Source organism: Arachis duranensis, chromosome 9 (assembly GCF_000817695.3).
Source record: "Arachis duranensis cultivar V14167 chromosome 9, aradu.V14167.gnm2.J7QH, whole genome shotgun sequence".
Taxonomy (NCBI): domain Eukaryota; kingdom Viridiplantae; phylum Streptophyta; class Magnoliopsida; order Fabales; family Fabaceae; genus Arachis; species Arachis duranensis.
Genome location: NC_029780.3, coordinates 48,832,041 through 48,854,406, shown reverse-complemented (window position 1 = coordinate 48,854,406; position 22,366 = coordinate 48,832,041). Strand labels below are relative to the sequence as shown.

At 39.5% G+C, this 22,366-nt stretch overlaps 1 non-coding gene across 1 annotated transcript; it reads right to left on the bottom strand.

Annotated features, from left to right (window-relative positions):
* Window positions 1-18,484: 18,484 nt before the first annotated feature.
* LOC127741842 (small nucleolar RNA R71) lies at window positions 18,485-18,589 on the bottom strand. The gene has a single exon (XR_008003047.1). It is a non-coding gene; the product is annotated as a small nucleolar RNA R71 (small nucleolar RNA).
* Window positions 18,590-22,366: the final 3,777 nt, after the last annotated feature.

The window sequence follows — 22,366 nt, the reverse complement described above, 5'->3', positions numbered from 1 at the left end:
AAACAAAAAGATCCCCACTGAAGGTTTCTCCCCAGGAATGAAGGTAGTATTGACCAGCAATCCAGCATGGGTTTATACAATAATTAGAATCCTCTCTTTGGAGCATATAGAGCTACGTTATGGAGATACAGGAAAAATGTTCAAAGTAAGGGGTGAAGAGCTGAGCCCCTATGATCCTCCTCCTTAGAGGAGCTGACTGTCAAGCTAGTGACAATAAAGAAGCGCTTGTCGGGAGGCAACCCGATAATTTCGTATCCTTAGCTATTTTTATTTTTCATAGTAGTAACTTTCTTATTTTATTTTTATTGAGTTCTTACTAATTTTCTGATCATGCAGCTATGTTCTCCCAGGAACCGAACACCTCAAGCTATATAAAAAAAATGCCACGCGACGCGACCACATCAGCGACGCGTTCGCGTTGCAAGGAGAGGGGAGAAAATAAAAACAAACAGAGAGTCACGTTGGAGCGTGGCTGGAGGCGTGCTAGTGGCACAAATCGCCCCACGCAACCGCATCGCCCGCGCGTCCGCGTCATGTGGGAATATTAGCCTCCCACGCAACTGCGTGACCCACGCGGCCGCGTGCCCTGATTTTTCGACGTAAAAAGGGTGCACAACCAAATATTATGCTGGAGTGGTGTTGGCTTGGTGCTAGACGCATAATCCCTATCACGCGAACGCGTCACCGACGCATCCGCGTCATTCCCTTCTGAAGCCACTCACACGATCGCATGCCCCACGCGATCACGTCACCCGAAATTTGGCAAATATATAAATTCGAACAGAGAGTAGTGCAGGTGCGAGGCTGCACTCGCGCCAGAAGCATAACATGGGTCACGTGATCGAGGGACCGACACAACCGCGTCAACTGAATTAAAGCGCAATCACGCGAACGCGTGCCCCACGCGGCCGCATCGCTTGCGCCGCCCAGTTTTCTCTCTCTCTCCAATACTAATTCTCCCTTATTCTTTTATCCTTTTATTTTTCTTTCTTCATAATAATTTATCTGTTTCTGTTTTCAGTTCTTCTTTGCTTGAGAACAAGCAAAACTTTAAAGTTTGGTGCTGACGCTTTGCTAAGAAATTTTCGGTTTATTCCTATAGCACCAAAAGGGAGGCGAATCATCTTCACTGAGGAGCACAACCTGAAGAATAAAGCAACCGCTAGGATAACTAAGGTGGTTGAGTTCCTTTCATTTTTATTCCTCCCTCTTTTTCTATGTTATGTTCTGGTTTTCTGCTATTTCGCTTTGTTCGTTGCATGATCCTTTATTAGTGAGAATCATAGGTCTAGTTTAGTTTTCCCTTAAATACTTTAATATTGAAAAGATGTTTCATGTACCACTCACTAAACTTGAATCTAAAAAGAAAAAAAAAGAAGTGATGTATTGCATGAAAAATTGAGTTTAATTTTAAGAATAGTCTTATTTACTTAAATGTGGTGGTATTTTCTGTGATTTTTGAATGCATGATATGAACAGTGCATATTTGAATCTGAATCAAGGGATGTTGATGTATAAGGAACAGGAATTTAGAGAATTATTATGCCTTCTCTAAAATAAATAAAAAATTAATCCTTGAAGCAAAAGAAACAGCGAAAAAAATAAATAAAAGCAAGGTCCAAGGCTCTGAGCATCAATGAATAGGGAGGTCAGACATGATTAAAAGCTCAAAGAGTTGTTTCCCTAGTCATATGCTTGTGGTGTTTCTGTGTCAAGTAATCCTTGAGACAAAACATTTAAAGTCACGGCTAGGCTCAAGGTGCAAAGCACCAAGGAAAAATAAATTAAAGTAAATTTTGCTGTGTTCAAGGATTAAACTGAATTATAAAAGATCAGAGAATTCATAATATTATCCGGATTCTAATTCCAGATGACAGTGACATTCTTCTGATTCAAAGGAAAGTGAGATGCCAAACCTATTCAGGATTGCAGTTATAAACCCCACTATAAGAAGAGACACGAGCTTAATCGAACTCTCATTCTCATGCAAATTCACATCCTAAGCCTATATTAGTTTTGGTTGCTTGAGGACAAGCAACAGTTTAAGTTTGGTGTTGTGATGTGTGAGCATCTTATCTATCTTTTCCTAGTGAATTTGCATCTAAATTGTTGAGTTTAATTTAGAATTCATTATATTTTAGCCACTATGGATGCTATTTTGAGTTTCGTGTAATTTTATTTATTTTAGGTAGCATTCGGAGGGATTTGATGAAGTTTCTGCAGAGAAAAAGAAGAAACCAAAGAGATGACCAGCGAAGACTGACGCGGACGCATGGCTCACGTGACCGCGCAGAATGGAGAAATTGCAATGACGCGATTGATGGAGTGCAGAAGCTGGTGAATTAAAAATTTATTAAAATGGTTACGTTGCAAGTATAGTTCTTAACTCACCAAAAACCTGCCTATCAATTTAGAAATATGTCACTGAAAGTTTAAATTAAAATTACTGGGAGTTTTAAGTCCCAGGTCGTCTCCCAACGAGTTGCAGAAAAATGTGCTGTTTTATTAATCAGATATTCCAAAAAGAGTTGAGCTAAGTAAATTGGGATTCAAATTGAGGAATTTTAAATAATAAAAATAAGAGGCCTTGACTGGGAATTGATTGGTTAGAATCTCTATCATTGATGGTGTGATTGTAAGATTAATTTATAATTAATAGTTGTTCTGTTTGGTTATCCCTTACTAGGTAAGAGAAAGTCAAACAAGTAGAAATGCCAGATCTGTTCACAAGTTGCAACCCACTTAGTTCAAAGGGATTGGCGTCGGTGACAGGATAGCAATCCCACATTTATCCCAATTACAAATTTTTCTTTCAATCCTTCCAACTCGAGAGTTCCTTTTAATAAACTCCCCATTAAGTAATGAAACTACTCACGCATTGTAAATAAAGAATCCATGGCACATGAAAGGGAATTAAAAGAAGACATGATTATTGGAATGGAATTTAAATTAAAAAGAAATAATCCTTGCATTAATTAATCATAAAAATATCTGAATGACAAAATTGAACATAACAAAGAACATGGAAGAATAAAACCAAGTTAAGAGAACAAACTAGAGTGATGAAGTCTTGATGAGGAAAATAACTCTTCTCAATGTTCCAATGCTAAGATCAATTGAAAATTAAAATTCTTAAAACTAGAGAGAAAAAAACCTAAGAGAGTCAAAAACTAGATCTAAACTACTATGAATGTTTTTTTTCTCTTGTTTCTGCATATTCTCTGACTCTAGTCTGCTGTTCCGGGCCAAAAACTAGGCCGAAATAGGGTCCAAAATCACTGGTTTTAGATTCTGCAGTTTATGCAGATCGCGCATGTCACGCGATCGCGTCGTCCATGCGGACGCGTCGCTGGCGCTTTTCCTCTTCACGCGTTCGCGTCGTCCATGCTACCGCGTTGCTTGTGCTTTCCAATCCGCGCGGCCGCACAAGCCATGTGGCCACGTCACTGCGATTTGCGCTCCTTCACGTGGTCGCGTGAGCCATGCGACTGCGTCACTTTTCGCTGGTTATCTCCTCAAACTCTTGTGTTCCTTCCATTTTTGCTAGCTTCCTCTCCAATCTCCGTCTCATTCATGCCCTATAAAGCCCGAAACGCTTGACACACAGATTACGGCATCGAATGGAATAAAGGAGAATTAAAATTAAATAATTAAAGTCTCTGGGAAGCAATTTTCAAACATGTAATAAATTCAGGAAGGAAATCTAAATGCATGCTAAATTGATGAATAAGTGGGTAAGGATCACGACAAAACCACACAATTAAACACAATATAAACTATAAAATAGTGGTTTATCAGCGATCACGTGCCTGACGCGAACGCGTGGACTGGAATCTGCACAAATGACGCGAACGCGTGGATGACGCGGACGTGTCACATGCGCGATTTGCAAAAATACAAATGACGCTAGTTACGATTTCTGGACTATTTTTGACCCAATTTCCAGCCCAGAAAATACATATTAGAAGCTACATAATGGACAATTCAAGTGGACCCCACCCATAAACTGAAAATCTGTTAATTAATTCGAATTTAAATTCAAATCTTATCTATTAGGAAAAGATATTAGTTTTAATTTTTTATTTTTAAACCTATTAGCATTAGTAATAAATAGAAACTCTGTACATTTAGACAGGTACCAGATTGTTACCAGAACCCTTATTTTTCTTCTCTGAACCATGAGCAACTAATCCTTCATTGTTAAGGTTAGGAGCTCTGTCTATTTGTATGGATTTATTCGTTTGATCTTTCTAATTTAATTCATGTCTAGATTTATATTTCAATAATTGTTTTCGCTCTTTACTTTATGAATATGGGTGGAACGGAAGTATGACCCATGTTCTAATTGAGTTCTTGTAAAACTTGGAAAAGCTCTTTACTTGAACAACAACTTGAAAACATATTATACTGAATTTCTAATTGTTTGTATTTAACGGGATACGTGACATATAATCCCTTTATTATTGGACAATTTTAATTCTTTTGGCATATAAACTAGAAATTGATCATCACCCTCTAATTGGAGTTAATTGACCAAGAAATTGGCAATTAATGAATTTTAGAGGAGACTATGAATGTCTAAGGAATTAGGGCCTAGCCACATATAGTTTGCCATGAAACTATATCTTGCATAATTAAATTAATTAGTGATAAAAAATAAATCTGGCAAATAGATAACTCTGAAACATTAACTGCTTTCTCAACATTTTATTCCTAACTCATTTATTTGTCTATCCTTTTGATATTCTAAGTTCAAACTTAAGCCTTTTGAACATCTCAAAACCAAGTTTTGCTTGCCTAACTAATCTAATCAATCAATCATTATTGCTTGCTCCATCAATCCTCATGGGATCGACCCTTACTCACGCAAGGTATTACTTAGTACGACCCGGTGCACTTGCCGGTTAGTAAGTGTGGGTTATAAATACCGCACCAGTGACCATACTTCATCTCTTCTCATGAGCAATTAAATCAAGGAATTGGACAATTGTTCAAGTTTAGAGAGATTGGATTGCCAAAGAATTGGGATTCAATCACTTAAGATTGCCAAGGAGATCAATGAATGCATTGATTAAGGAAGAGATGAGAATGAACTTGATCCGGAGAATGCAATACCTCATGAGCCCAATGATTTTCCCATTTCTGATCTTACCCATTCTCTTTACTTTCTGTCATTTACTTTCCCGCCATTCAATTTTGTGCAATTCTACATCCACTTTCTGCTTAGCTCAACTAGAGTATTCTTCCAATTAAAATTGCTTGACCAATCAATTCCTGTGGGATTTGACCTCACTCTATTGTGAGTTTTTACTTGACGACAATTCGGTATACTTGCCGAAGGAAATTTGTTGAGAGACAAATTCCCATGCATCAAGTTTATAGCGCCGTTGCCGGGGATTGATTTCGAATCAACAATGATTAAGTTGGAAGATCACTAGATTGAGCATTTTTTTTCTTTTGTTCATTTTGTTTAGCTATTTACTTTCAGTTACAGTTACTTCTTCCCTTTCCTTATCTCCCCTTTTATTTTACCGTATTATTTACAATTCTGTTCACTAACCCACTAACTATTTAACAATTTGCACCACTCACACTAACAACCACTTTAACCATTATAATTTCTACAATTTCTTTCTTGCTGTGAGCTGTGCTGGTTGTATGACAGGTAGAAGAAGTGGAGCTTCAACTCCCTTTGATTCTGAACCTGAGAGGACTCTCCTTAGAAAAAGGAGGGAAGCAAAAGGCAAAAGAGTTGTTGGAGCAGAGGAAGAGGAGGAATTCTTTGAAATAATCATGGAGGATAACCATGAAGGAGAAGCTCATAACCATGCCAGAGATGGCCATGTGAATCATGATGAGCCAGGAAGAAGGGTTCTAGGATCTTACATCAACCCAGACCCAGGTAACTGTGGAGGCAGCATCCAAAAGCCAACCATACATGCTAACAACTTTGAGCTAAAACCCTAGCTCATCATCCTTGTTCAAAACAGCTGTTCATTCGGAGGAAGTGCCTAAGAAGACCCAAATCAACATTTAACCACCTTCCTAAGAATATGTGACACTGTGAAGTCTAGTGGCGTCCACCCAGATGTTTACAGATTGCTCTTGTTCCCCTTTTCACTCAGGGACAAGGCGTCTAAATGGTTGGAGCCTTTCCCAAAGGAGAGTTTAACAGCATGGGAAGATGTAGTGAACAAATTCTTGGCAAGGTTCTATCCTCCTCAAAGGATCAACAGGCTGAGAGCTGAGGTATAAACTTTCAAGCAACAACATGGTAAGACTATCTACGAAGCGTAGGAGAGGTTTAAGGATTTGACAAGAAGGTGCCCACCGGACATGTTCAATGAATGGGTACAGCTGCATATTTTCTATAAAGGACTCTCGTATGAATCAAAGAAGGCAGTAGACCACTCATCCAGAGGATCTTTGAACAAGAAGAAGACCATTGAAGAAGCCATAGATGTCATTGAGACTGTAGCTGAGAATGACTACTTCTATGCTTCTGAGAGGAGCAACACTTGAGGTGTAATGGAACTGAACCATGTTGATGCACTACTAGCTCAGGACAAGATAATTGCCAAGCAACTAGCTGACCTTACAAAGCAAATGGAGAAGAACCAAGTTGCAGTAGTCACCACACAATCATCAACCCAAGAAGGAGTAAACATAGAGGAAGGAGGTGAATAGGAGCAAGCCAACTATGTTGGTAATTCACCAAGGCAAAATCATGATCCATACTCTAAAACTTACAATCCAGGATGGAAGAACCACCCCAACTTTGGGTGGGGAAACCAACAAGACCAAGGCCAAGATCAGAGACGTCAAAATCACAATCCTAACAACCATGATGTCCACCAACATTCATCATAAAGATCATATCAACAACCACTTAACCACACTCCTTAACACCCATATGAAAACCAGCATGATCACCCTCACTCTTATAACCCAAACCCACCATCATACTCTGAGGATAGACTCTCTAGAATTGAAACCTTACTTGAAGGTTTATGCAACGAAGTCCAGGACAACAAAGCATTCAAGGATGAGGTGTGAACCAACATCAAGAACCAAGGAGATACCATCAAAAGGTTGGAATCTCAAGTAGGGTATCTATCCCAGCAAATTCCTAAGTCCACTGACAGCTTCCTAAGTGACACAGAGAATAACCCCATAGGATGAAGCTAAGAAAGTAAAATGGGAAGAGTGCAAGGTGATTACCACTAATGATGAAGTGAGTGTGGGGTAAGCAGTCACACAAGCAAAACATCTTTAAGACAGTCCAGAAGATAAGCATGAGGAGAGAAATCAGGAACCCAACCCTCCACAGAAGGAGAAAGAAGAGGGTCTGAACCCATATGCACCCTTTCCCCAAAGACTAAAAGGTGGTAAAGCAAGAAGAATATACTCAAGGTTCCTTGATATGTTTTCATCTCTTCATGTAAACATACCATTCATTAAAGCTCTCCAACAGATGCCCTCATACATTAAGTACGTAAAAGAGATGCTGACCAGGAAGATTTCATTAAAAGGTGGGCAAACAATACTGATGAACAAGGAGTGCAGTGCTCTCATTCAACCACAGCTACCTATAAAAAGAAAAGACCCAGGGAGCTTCCACATCCCTTGTGCTATAGGCAAAACAAAAATTGACAAAGGGCTTTGTGACTTGGGAGCAAGCATCAAATTAATGCCCCTCTCCCTCATGAAGAAGCTCCAAATCAATGAACTAACTCCTACTGATGTAATTATCAGATTGGCTGACAAAACTCAAAAACAGGCAACAGGAGTAGTTGAAAATGTGCTGGTGAAGGTTGGGAGCTACTATCTTCCCACAGACTTTGTTATCCTAGAGATGGAAGAAAGTCATCTCCATCCAATCATCTTAGGGAGGCCATTCTTAGCCACTGCTAGGGCACTTATAGATGTGAAACGGGGAGAGCTAATCTTAAGGATACATGATGAACAACTCACCTTCAATGTCTTCAAATCATGGCAAGAAGCAAGTCAAGAAAACAAAGAATCAAGAGAAGAGCATAATGAAGCATTGATGCAAGAAACAAGCAGTGAAGCACAAACAACACAATTGGACACCCCATTGGTTGGAAAGCCATATATTCAGGAAGAACCACATTCAAAGGTAACTCAAAGGGAGATGAGCCCACCAGAGTCCTGCAAATCTAGCAACAAGGATCCCTTAGAGAAAGAATCTATAGAAAGCAAGACAGCATCAAGAGAAACAAGGAGGAAAGTACCCGGAAGATGGAGAAACAATAAGATTCCTACAGAGGATTTCTCCCCAAGAGATGAAGTGATCTCTGCTTACTATCCAACCATCCCACTTCATCTTACTACCATCCAATCTCAGCTACCTCAAGTGTACATCATCAACAAAGTCTTATCCTTGGAACATGTGGAGCTTCTCAACAAAGCCACTGCAGATAAACACACTGCAAGAGGAGAGGATTTGAAGCACAACCAACCACCCTGACAAAGGTCAACCGTCAAGATAATGACGTTAAAGAAGCGCTTCATGGGAGGCAACCTATGATTCTTATCCCTTCTTTTAAATTCTTTAGTGTTAGTTAATAAAGTAAGATCATGAATTTCAAAACAATTTTGACAAACATTTAACAGAACCCTTATATGAAACATATAGTGAACAACAAGTTTGGTGTTCAAGGCACATTAAGATGGCATGAACACAACTTATGTCATTTTGGGCTAAGAGTCTTGATTAAACCCTTAAACACCATATGATCACAAACTAAGTTTGGTGTCACCAATGTGCATATATGAGCATTAAAGAAGTCAGTTGTTTTGTCTTTCCTGAAGATCATATCTATAGTAAAAAAAATATAAATTTTTTACGGTAGCTAGTTCATATTTTAAATCTTCCCACCAAAAATTCAATTAACTTTTTGTACTCCTTTTGTCTTGTATAGAAAATGAAAAAAGGGGGGTTGGAGTACATTGATGGAACAACCAATGGAAGGAGGTTCGGCCACTTCAGTAGGGGGGTTATACACTTGTCTTCAAGGAGAACCCCTTGGAAAATATTGCTATGCAAGGATGAGAAAGGGTCATCTTGGAAATCGAAGCAATCAGTTCATAAATATGATGATCCTTGTGCTCACCTTGTGCCAAACCCCAACCGTTCACTATCAAAGCCATACCATTGATCTATACCCTTCAACTCTCACCACCGGCCTATATAAGGAACCTTCACCACTCTAGCCCTCCTCAACTATTCATCCAACTCACCTCTCTTCCTTCTCTCAAAATACATTCCTCTAAGACACATCTTGCCTCAAACCAACCGAACTCTATCTTCAAACTCATATCCTTCACCACCTTCGCAAACCAATTCTCACTTATGGCATCATCAAGCTCCAAGAGATAAAAGAGGAAGGAACCAGTGGAGAGCATTCCCTTCGATGGAGGGAGATTCAAAACAGCCTTCCATGAGCTAAAGTTTGAACAAATAAAGAACAAAAAGATACTGCCTGAGTTGACATTCCAGTTCAACGAAGATGAATGTCCACAAATTCAAGAGAAGATTGAGCAAAGGGGTTGGAAAAAGCTCAACAATCCTGAAACAAGGATTAATGCAACCCTCATCAAGGAATTCTATGCAAATGTGGTTAGAGAAGACAAGACCATGGCCACCACCTTCAAGAGCTACGTAAGAGAAACAGAGGTGGATTTCAGCCCCAATGCCATAACAAGGGCTCTCCAGCTAAAATCACCACGTTTTGTTGAGCTCAGTTATCAAGAAAGAATAAGTAATGGCCCCGATAATGATGAACTGGAAGAAATTATAGGTGACATATGTATTGTGGGATCTGACTGGGAAAGGTATTCGGATAAGAAACCCAAATTTATAAAAAGAGGAGATCTTCTTCTAGAGGCCAAAGGGTGGTTCGAAATTGTGAGGAGAAGCATCCTCCCTGCTGGAAACAACTCAGAAGTGAACCTTAAGAGAGCATCAATGGTGCAATGTATAATGAAAGGTAGGAAAATTAAGGTTCATGAACTCATATCTCAAGGGATTCGAAAAGCTGCTGAGAAAAGTGACTCTGGAGGAAAGTTAGGCTATCCAAGCACCATATTCCGTTTGTGTAAAAAGGCTGGGGTAGTGTTTGAAGAGGCAGACCCTGAATGGATAAAGGTGGGCATTCCAATTACAGTTCGACGGATGCATGCTGTTGCAACTCCTCTACCTCAGCGAAGGCAAAGAAAAAGAGCAGCTCATTAAGTTATAGAAGGACAAAACCAAGAGGAAAAAAACCCAGCCACTTTGAATATGCATCAACTACAAGAAGCCATAGATAACCTATCCATGCAATACTTGGAAAACCAAGGGGCACAGAAAGTGCTTCAATTACAGATGATGAGTCACCAAGAGGAATCATTTTCCAATTGGAGAAGTCAGTAGAAGATGTAAAAGATGTAAAAGATGAGCTAGCACGAGAGGAAAGAGAAAGGGCTGAAAAGAGCCATGAATCAGTAATGAAGGCATTAGAAGATTGGAAGAAAGCCAGAATGACAAGAATGCAGGGAAGCACAAGTGAAAACAAGGAAGACAAGGAAGCAAAAGAGCATGATCAACCTCATGAGTAAACGGTGGTGGAGTTCCTTCTTGTTCTCTACCTTTTCAATCTTTAAATAAGAAAAATCATGTATGAAATAGAACATGCTTCCATAGTAGTTTAGGATTTTCAATTCTGCATTTAAGTTTTATTGTTGTTAAAGTCTATGATTACTAGTCTAGTGTCCCTGGTTTTCAACTTCATCTTGCTTACTTGTATGATTGTCCCTTAAGCCAAATGAAAAGAAATGATATGAAAAACAAGAGTGGAGTTATTTTGTGAAGTGAATTCTATATGTTTGTGGTAGGAAGATTAGTTAGCTAAGTTGGTTCACCAACAAGGAAAGAAAGCAACTATCTATCCTGAATCTGATGCTTGAAACACATCCTATGAGACTAACTAAATAATAAGATCCCAATAAGAAAAGAAAAAAGAGCGATAAAAAAGGGAAGAGAACACAATAAGAAATAATGCTAGGCACAAAGGGTTTTAAGATGGAGGCATGTGTCTGTGGTGCTCATGTATAGGGGATATACTTGGATGAATAAGCTCTCAGGAGTGCCTTATCACTTGATAACTTGGGTTAACTAACTCGGGATTATCAGCTGAAAGTCCACTATCAAGAGTAACCTTTGCTACAGAACACTTAGTAACCCAAAGAGGTGCTAGACACCAAGGTCTCAAGAAAGAAAAATAACAAACCATGTGCATGTGGTGTGTATGTATGAGGGAAAGAGTTGAGGGAGTAAGTCCTTAGGGGTGTCTCAACACCTAGCACCTTGAACCAACTAGTTCGGGAGTGTTGACTGAAAGCTTATCATAAAGAGTCGCCCTCTTACAAAGCACTTAGTCAAATGAAGAATGCAATAAATCTTGAGAAAACAAAAGAAGGAAGGATCAATAACTAGGAAGTCTCAGGGAATGTAAACAAGCAAGTGTTCAAGGACATGATAAAGGTCTGAAACCTGGTAAAGGAACGAACCTAAGTTGCTATGCATGAAACTCTATAAAACTAAGGATTTGACTTCCACAATAATGATTCATTCCTCTTGCCTTTTCATTCATCATTCATGTTTCAGTACTTGCTTAGGGACAAGTAAGCTTTAAGTTTGGTGTTGTGATGCTAGGGCATCTAGGCCAGTTTCACTGACATTTTCTTTACTGTTTTAGTGTAGTTTCATGCATTTTCTTAGAAAATAAGCAAGTTTTAGATAAAAGAACACTTACATCTTGATTTAGACAAATATTGTGAATTTTACATTATTTCATGAGAATTATGCAAGGAATGAATGTTAGATTGGATAATGCATGATTTCATTACTTGGATTAGAGCTTTGATGCACTTTATTTGTGTAATTTCAGGACAAAGGAAGCAAGGAAGAGCCACGTTAGCATCCACGTTAACCTGGTTAACGTAGGTACTAACATGGAATAGGGATAAGCCTACAGCGTTAATGAGAAAAGTGGACACCAGTAACGCCCTCGAAGCCATCATGAGCCACGTTAATTGCCACGTTAACTACATTAACGTGGTAGCTAACGTGGAGACAAAAAAGACTCCAACGTTAGTGGTAATTGTGATCACCACTAACGCTCCAAGATGTGGCAATGAACCACGTTAAGAGCCACGTTAACTAAGTTAACGTGGACTCTAACGTGGAAAAGAGGAACAATGCCAATGTTAGTGACACTCACCTTTGTCACTAACGTTGGATCAAGCTTGCATTGCCCACGTTAGTGGTCACGTTAAGAACCACTAACGTGAAAGTTAACGTGGAGTTGAAGTTGATAAGCCAACGTTAGTGACACTCACCTTTGTCACTAACGTTGGGATGGCATTCATAACCACGTTAAGAGCCACGTTAACTTAGTTAACGTGAGCTCTAACGTGAGGACTAGGGGCACAAGGCAACGTTATTGGGAAAGGTGAGTCCCAATAACGCTTGCGAAGATGAGACATAACCATGTTAAGAGCCACGTTAACTTAGTTAACGTGAGCTCTAACGTGGGGACTAGGGGCACAAGGCAACGTTATTGGGAAAGGTGAGTCCCAATAACACTTACGAAGGTTTGTAAGGAAATGTTAGTGGTCACGTTAGTACCACTAACATTGGAGTTAACGTGGGCCATGTGGTGGGAACGTTAGTGAGAAAAGTGATTGCCACTAACGTTCTCGAACCCATAATGTCACTCAGCGTTAACGCCACTAATGCCCCAAGCCAAAGTCCATGCTTACATCACTTTCTCTCTACAACTAAAGCTGAGCCCACTGAAGATTCCCAACTGCTTCAACTTAAGATCAAAGGCCTATATCCAAGACTTGTAGAATTGACTAGAAGACCAAGAAGAGTAGTATATATAGGAGTAGTTTTGAACTAGAAGGGAGATTGGCACATTGGAGAAAACTACACTCTGTATATTTTACTTTTCTGCAACTTCTAGAGTTAGAATATATCTTTCTTCTTCTTTATTTCCATTTTCCAGAGCTATGAACAACTAAACCCCTTTCATTGGGTTAGGGAGCTCTGTTGTAATTTGATGGATCAATCATAGTTTTCATTATTCTTCTTCTTTCTTTTCTCTTGATCTTATTAGAAAGCTTTCGATCTTCAGCTAATTGGATTGTTATCTTGGGAAAGAAACTCTCCATAATTGGATCTCGTCTGAGCCTTGGGAAAGGGATGAGGAGATCATGCTAGAAGTGCTTTCTCATGTTGGACCAAATTGGGGTTTGGATGGGTATAGTGACATGTAACCCTACCAACACTTTGATTTGGAAATACATGTGGTATAATTAGTGACCATACCTCATCTATTCTCATGAGCAATTAAATCAAGGAATTGGGCAATTGTTCAAGTTTAGAGAGATCAATGAATGCATTGATTGAAGAAGAGATGAGAATGAACTTGATCCGGAGAATGCAATACCTCCTGAACCCAATGATTTCCCCATTTCTGATCTTACCCATTCTCTTTACTTTCTGTCATTTACTTTCATGCTAATCACCCCAATTCCCCATTTAAGATTTTGCACTTTATTTTCTGTCATTTACTTTCCAGCCATTTAATTTTCTGCAATTCTACATCCACTTTCTGCTTAGCTCAACTAGAGTATTCTTCCAATTAAAATTCCTTGACCAATCAATCCCTTTGGGATTCAACCTCACTCTATTGTGAGTTTTTACTTGACGACAATTCGATATACTTGCCGATGAAAATTTGTTGAGAGACAAATTCCCATGCATCAGTCAACCTCTAACTATGAAGGTAAGTCAAGTGGATAAATCAATATGAATCCTCAAGTCCTCGTCAATCCCCAAAGAAAGACTAGAGTTAGTGGAATTCAAGTCAATTAATGACTTTCAATTATCAATCAATAAAAGAGTTTGATAACTCAAGAGTCTCTAATTACTCAACCAAAGCCAAGAATATAGAAAGCTAAATAAAAATCATATATCTGAAATACCTCAAATTGCATTAAATAGAATATTCAAATCTAACATGGAAAAGTTCATAAATTAAATTGGGAAAATAAATAAAAGGAACATTGAACCAGGAAATTGAGAAGTAGAAATCCTAATCCTAAAAGAAATCCTAAATCCTAAAACCTAAGAGAGAGGAGAGAGCCTCTCTCTCTGAAAACTACATCTAAAACCTAAAATTTTGTATTATGAATGTTGTGTCATGTACGTCTTGAGTCTCTGCATATTCTCTGGCTTTATTCTGTGTTTATGGGCTAAAAACTAGGTCAAAATGCGGCCCGAAATCGCCCCCAGCGATTTTTGTTAATTCTGCAGATCGCACTTGTCACGCGTACGCGTCGGTCACGTGTACGCGTCGTTTGACAATTTCCCCTCCATGCGTGCGCGTCAGGCACGCGCTCGCGTCGTTTGTGCAAACTAAAATCCACGCGTACGTGATGAGCGGATAATTTATACGCTTTTTGGCATTGTTTTTAGGTAGTTTTTAATAGGATATAGTTACTTTTAGGGATGTTTTCATTACTTTTTGTGCTAAATTTACATTTCTGGACTTTACTATGAGTTTGTGTTTATCTGTGATTTTGGGTATTTTCTGGCTGAAATTGAGGGACCTGAGCAAAACTTTGATAAAAGGCTGACAAAGGACTGCTGATGTTGTTGGATTCTGACCTCCCTGAACTCGAAATGAATTTTCTGGAGCTACAAAACTTCAAATGGCGCCCTCTTAACGGTGTTGGAAATTAGACATCTAGAGCTTTCCAGCAATATATAATAGTCTATACTTTATTCGTGATTAGACGACGTAAACTGGCGCTCAACGCCAGTTCCATGCTGCATTCTGGAGTCAAACGCTAGAAACACGTCACGAACTAGAGTTGAACGCCAAAAACACGTTACAAATTGGCGTTCAACTCCAAAAGAAGCCTCTGCACGTGTAAAGCTCAAGCTCAGCCCAAGCACACACCAAGTGGGCCCCGGAAGTGGATTTCTGCATCAATTACTTACTTCTGTAAACCCTAGTAGCTAGTCTAGTATAAATAGAACATTTTACTATTGTATTCAGTGTCTGTTGACTGATCCTGGATCTGGAATTATATTTTTGATCCTGTGATCACATTTTGGGGGTTGGCTATTCGGCCATGCCTGAACCTTCATCACTTATGTATTTTCAACGGTGGAGTTTCTACACACTATAGATTAAGGGTGTGGAGCACTGCTGTACCTCGAGTTTTAATGCAATTACTACTATCTTTTATTCAAATTCAATCTTATTCCTGTGATGCCAGGGCATCTAGGCTAGTTTCACTGACCTTTTCTTTACAGTTTTAGGATAGTTTCATGCATTTTTCCTAGTAAACAAGGCAAGTTTTGGGTGAAAATACACTTACACCTTCATTCCAGCAACTATTGTGAATTTTGCATGATTTCATGAGATTTTTACTAGAATTACATGATATTTTAGTGATGCATGATCTCATGATTTTGGCTAGAGCTTTGATGCACTTTAATTGCTTGATTTCAGGACAAATGAAGCATGGAAGAATCACGTTAGCATTCACGTTAACTTAGTTAACGTGATTACTAATGTGGGATGGCAATTGACTTGCAACGTTAATGAGAAAAGTGATTACCAATAACGCCTGCGAAGCCATTTCATAGCCTATGTTAAGAGCCATGTTAACTAAGTTAACGTGGTACTTAACGTAGAAGGAAAGGAGGACTCCACGTTAATGAGAAACGTGAACTCCAATAACGTTTCTCCTCAACGTTAGTGAGAAAAGTGAACACCACTAACGTTGGGAAACTAGGCAATGCCCCACGTTAAGAGCTACGTTAACTAAGTTAACGTGAACTCTAACGTGGATAAAGATCAACAATGTCAACGTTAGTGACACTCACTTTTGTCACTAACGTTGAATCATTTTCATTACCTACATTAACTCTCACATTAAGATTGTTAACGTGAAAGTTAACGTGGAGTGGGTTTCAAGGAGCCAACGTTAGTGACACTCACTTTTGTCACTAACGTTGGAAGATGGCTTCATTACTACGTTAAGAGCCACGTTAACTTAGTTAATGTGGACTCTAACGTAGGGGATTAAGGCAAATGGAGCGTTAGTGACAAAGGTGAGTGTCACTAATGCTCTCGAAGGTGATAGGTGCCCACGTTAAGAGCAACGTTAGCTAAGCTAATGTAAGACCTAACGTGGGAGGAAAAGGGCAAGAAACGTTAATGGGAAAAGTGATTCCCATTAACGTTTGCGAAAAGGGGCACAAGCCAACGTTAATGGGAAAAGTGAGTCCCATTAACGTTGGCCAAGAATTGAGAAGGAACATTAGAAGTCACGTTAAGACTTCTAACGTAGAGAATAACGTGGGCATATGAGGGTGGAACGTTAGTGGAAAAGGTGAATGCCACTAACGTTCTCGCACCCAGAAATATATTCCACGATTAATCTCACTAAGTGCCTGAGCCTAATTCATATTTCTCTGCAAGATGGGACCACTAAAGATGAGAATTGCTTCAACTCAAAGTCCAAAGCCCACATCCAAGACTTGAAGAACTCACTAGAAGATCATGAAGAGTAGTATATATAGGAGTAGTTTTGAACTAGTAAGGGACTTTTGGCATTTTGGGAGAACTACTCTCTGCATATTTACTTTTCTGTACTTCTATCATGGATTCTTCTTTTCTGCCATTTTTTATTCCTAGAGCTATGAACAACTAAAACCCTTTCATTTGGTTAGGGAGCTCTACTGTAATTTGATGGATCAATATTAGTTTTCATTCTTCTTCTTCTATCTTTTCTCTTGATTTTACTAGAAAGCTTTCAATCTTAATTCAATTGGTTAGTTATCTTGGAAAAGAAACTCTCCATAATTGGATCTCTTCGGAACCTTGGAAGAGGAATGAGGAGATCATGCTAGAATTGCTTTCTCATGCTGGACCAATTTGGGTTGGGATGGATATGTGACTATAATTCCCTCAATTCTTGAATTAGGAAATGTATGTGGTATAATCAGTGACCATACTTCATCTCTTCTCATGAGCAATTGACCAAGGAATTGGCTATTGACCAAGATTTGAGAGATTGAATTACCAAGGAATTGGGATTCAATCACTTAAGATTGCCAAGGAGATCAATGAATGCATTGATTGAGGAAGAGATGAGAATAAACTTGATCCAGAGAATTGCAACATCGCCTAAACCCGATGATTCCCCCATTTTTGATCTTACCCATTCTCTTTAGTTTCTGCCGTTTACTTTTATGAGCACTACCCCAATTCCCCATTTAAGATTCTGCACTTTAATTTCTGCTATTTACTTTCTAGTCATTTAAATTTCTGCATCTCAATCTAAATCCTGTTTAGCTCAACTAGCATTTTCTTCTAACTAAAGTTGCTTGACTAATCAATCCTTGTGGGATTCGACCTCACTCTATAGTGAGTTTTTACTTGACGATAATTCGGTATACTTGCCGAAGGAAAATTTGTTGAGAGACAAGTTTTCATGCATCAAGTTTATGGCGCCGTTGCCGGGGATTGATTTTGAATCAACAATGATTAAGCTAGAAGATTACTAGATTGAGCATTTTTTTTCTATTCGTTATTCTTTTCTATATTCAGTAATTTTCCTTAGTTTGTTTTTAATTTCTTCCTTATCCCCTATTCCCTCTCTAACTTCTGTTCTCTTTTCTTAGTTTATCATAATTCAGCTCACTAACCCACTAACTGTTTGATAAATTGCATCACCCACACTAACAATCATTCTAACAAAAATTGTCGTCACTATATCTCCCATTGTGCATTCTGGTTGTTGTATGACAGGGAGAAGAGAAAGAATCTCAACATCCTTTGATTCAGAGCCTGAGAGAACCCTTTGGAGATGAAAAAGGGAAGCAAGAGGAAAAGGAATTGTTGGTGCTGAGGAAGAGGAAGAGTATTTTGAACCCAATATGGAAGAGAATTTGGAGAACAATCATGAAGAAGAAGCTCATAATCATGCCAGAGAAGGCCATGCAAACCGGGTTGGGCATGAAAGGAGGGTCTTAGGATCCTATATCAATCCTAATCCAGGAAACTGTGGAAGCAGCATTCAGAAACCCACCATTCATGCCAACAATTTCGAGCTAAAACCTCAGCTCATCACTTTGGTGCAAAATAATTGCTCATTTGGAGGAGGTGCTCAAGAAGACCCTAACCAACACTTGACTAGCTTCTTGAGGATTTGTGACACAGTGAAGACAAATGGAGTCCACCCAGATGTCTATAGGTTGCTCTTGTTCCCCTTTTCACCCAGGGACAAGGCAACAAAGTAGCTTGAATCCTTCCCAAAGGAAAGCCTGACAGACTGGGAGGAGGTAGTGAACAAGTTTTTAGCAAGATTTTATCCTCCTCAAAAGATTAACAGGCTAAGAACTGAGGTGCAGACTTTCAGGCAGCAGGATGGTGAGACACTTTATGAAGCATGGGAGAGATTCAAAGACTTTACAAGGAGATGCCCACCAGAGATATTTAATGAGTGGGTTCAACTCCACATCTTCTATGAAGGTCTTTCCTATGAGTCAAAAAAGGCTGTAGATCATTCATCAGGAGGTTCTTTAAACAAAAAGAAAACTGTTAAAGAAGCCATATATGTCATTGAAACAGTTGCTGAGAATGACTACTTCTATGCCTCTGAAAGAAGCAACACTAGAGGAGTAATGGAGCTGAACCACATGGATGCACTGTTAGCCTAAAACAAGATGATCACCAAGCAGCTAGCAGATCTTACCAAGAAGGTGGAAGAGAACCAAGTTGCAGCAGCCATCACCTCATCACCAACTCATGAAGGAGTAAACATAAGAGAAGAAGGTGATTGGGAGCAAGCCAACTATGTGGGAAATTCACCGAGACAAGTCCATGATCCATACTCCAAAACATACAATTCTGGATGGAGAAATTACCCCAACTTTGGATGGGGAAACCAACAAGACCAAGGACAAGATCTGAGACGTTCCAACTTCAACTCCAACAATAATGCCACTCATTAAAACACATCTCAGAGATATTACCAACATCCATCTAGCCAACCTTCTCAATCACCTAATCTCAACCCACCATCATCCACAGATGATAGGCTTTCAAAGATTGAGGCTCTACTTGAAAACATGTGCAGAGAAGTCCAAGATAACAAGGTGTTTAAGGAAGAGGTGCGAGCCAACATCAAGAATCAAGGAGAGAACATCAAGAGATTGGAGTCCCAAGTAGGCTATCTATCTCAACAAATCCCCAAACCCACTGATGGATTCCCCAGTGATACAGAGAAGAATCCAAGGGGAGAACCAAAGAAAGTGAGATGGGAAGAATGCAAAATGATAACCACAAGAGATGAGGGAAGTATGAATAGAGTAGAACACCCCAAAAATCACCAATAGGAAAGCGAAGAGGAAGGAAGTTGTGCAACTCCGCTCACATCCAAGGAAGAGCTAAAGAAAAAGGATGCATTGAACCCATATGCACCTTTCCCCCACAGGCTTAAAGGTGGAGTAGCAGGGAGAATATACTCAAGGTTTCTTGATATGTTTGCATCATTAGATGTAAATATACCCTTCATTAAAGCCCTCCAACAGATGCCATTCTACATCAAGTATATAAAGGCGTTACTAGCCAAAAAAAGTCCATTGAAGGGTGGACAAACAATCAAGATGAACAGAGATTGTAGTGCTCTCATTCAACCAGGACCACCCACAAAGAAGGAGGATCCAGGAAGCTTCCACATTCCTTGTGCCATAGGAGAAACAATGATTGACAAAGGACTTTGTGACTTGGGAGCAAGCATCAACTTAATGCCTCTCTCTCTCATGAAGAAGCACCAAATCAATGAACTAACTCCTACTGATGTGATTATCAGATTGGCGGATAAAACCCAAAAACAAGCAGTAAGAATAGTTGAAAATGTGCTGGTAAAGGTTGGGAGCTACTATCTTCCCACAGATTTTGTTGTTTTGGAAATGGATGAGAATCCTATCTACCCCATCATTCTGGGAAGACCCTTCCTAGCCACAGCTAGAGCACTCATAGATGTAGAACGAGGAAAGTTAGTGCTGAGAATACATGATGAGCATCTCACTTTCAATGTTTACAACCTCTCACGAGGAGCATATCACAAAGACAATAAGATGATAGAAGAGCCAAACAATGAAGCACAAACAACACAATTGGAAACTCCATTAGTTGAGAAGCCACATAGTCAGGAATAACCATGTTCAAAGGTGATCCAAGAGGAACCAGACCCACCAGAGTCATGCAAGATCAATAACAAGATTCCCCTGGAGAAAGAATCCATAGAAAACAAGAAAACATCAATAGAAACAAGGAAAAGAATTCCAAAGGGATGGAGAAATAAGAAAATTCCTACAGACAATTTCTCACCAGGTGATGAAGTTATTTCTACATACTTTCCATCTATACCACCTCACCTACTCACTATTCCATCTCAGCTACCTCCTGTGTATACTATCAATAAAATCTTATCCTTAGAGCATCTGGAGCTCGCCAACAAAGCTAACGGATATAGATTCACTGCAAGAGGAGAGGACTTCAAGCACTATCAACCACCTTGACAAAGAACCAAACGTCAAGCTAGTGACGCTAAAGAAGCGCTTCATGGGAGGCAACCCATGATTCTATAATTCTTTCTTTGTTAAATTTATAATAAGAGCAACAGAACAATTTCATTCCAACTTTGACAACTAATATAAAGTTCCTCCACATGCACGTATAGCACATGATAAGTTTGGTGTTCAAACACATCAATTGAGGTTTGAAAACACTTTATGTGAAAGATTTATGTCCCAAACTTGTTGTACCGTAGGATCACAAACAAGTTTGGTGTGCTGACGTGCATGCTTGAGAAGCTTAATAATTAGTTGAGTTGCTTTCAAAAAAAAAGCGAGAGGAGAGAGATTTTAGCTTCGTTAGTTCACCCTTTTTGAATTTTCCCACCAATTTCACAACTAATTTTCACATTCTCTCTTTGTCATATATAGGGAATCAAAAAGGACATTGATGGTACTTGATAGGACAAGAGGTTCGGCCACTACACCTAGAGAATCTCACACTTGTCATCATAAGGAATGTCCTTGGAAGTGTTGCCATGCAACAATGGGAATGGATGGCTTTGGAAGCCAAAGCAAGACCCCCATAAAGGAGGTGATCCTTGTGCTCCTTCAATCCTAAAACCCCAACCGTCCACTATCAAACACCATCATCAATCCACACCCTTCAATCAATTGCCATTTTCTTATTTAAACCTCTTCACACAACCTCTCCATGCACACGTATACTCACCATTCCCACTCTCTCCTTTCGGTTCTACACACACTACACACATCACTCCTCACCAAAGATTCACATACACCCTCATAGCCGTCTTGAGAATAACCAACATAGCAATTATCTTACATGGCATCATCAAGCTCCAAAAGACAAAAAGGGAAGGGATCCATAGAACATCCTCCTTTTGATGAAGTGCGGTTTAGAACATTTCATCATGCACTTCAATATGGGTGGATGGCTGACAAAGAAATCATTTATGAACTAGGCTTCCAAGTAACAAAAACCGAGTGTCCGGAGATCATAGAGAAGGTGGAGCAACATCGCTGGGAGCTCCTTACCGATCCGATCACAAGGGTGAATGCAACTCTAGTAAGAGAGTTCTATGCAAATGCGGTTAGGCAAGACAAGGCAGATGACTCATACACAAGTTTCGTGAGAGGGGTCATGGTAGATTTTAGTCCTATGACTATCATGGGAGTGTTGAAGTTGAGAAGCATCCCTTTTGAAGAGGAGAGCTATCACTCAAAAATGGACAAGCCTCCCAATTATGACCAGATTATACAAGATATATGTGTGCCAGGAGCCGATTGGGAAAGAGGTCCCAAGGGAAAATCCAAATTTATAAAAAGAGGAGATCTCCTCCCAGAGGCTAAAGGTTGGTTCAAAATTGTAAGGAGATCCATCCTCCCAGCCAGAAACAACTCAGAGGTAAATCTCAAGAGAGCAACGATGTTACAATGTATAATGAAAGGAGGAGAGATCAAGGTTCATGAAATCATATCCCAAGGCATTCGGAAGTTTGCTGAGAAAAGTGATTCGGGAGGAAAGTTGGGTTATCCCAGCACCATTTTTCTTCTTTGCAAACTGGCCAGGGTGATATTCGAGGATGCAAACCCCGTGTGGGTAACGGTTGGTCTTCCAATCACTTACCGTTGGATGCATGCAGCTGCAGCGCCACTACCTCCACGGAG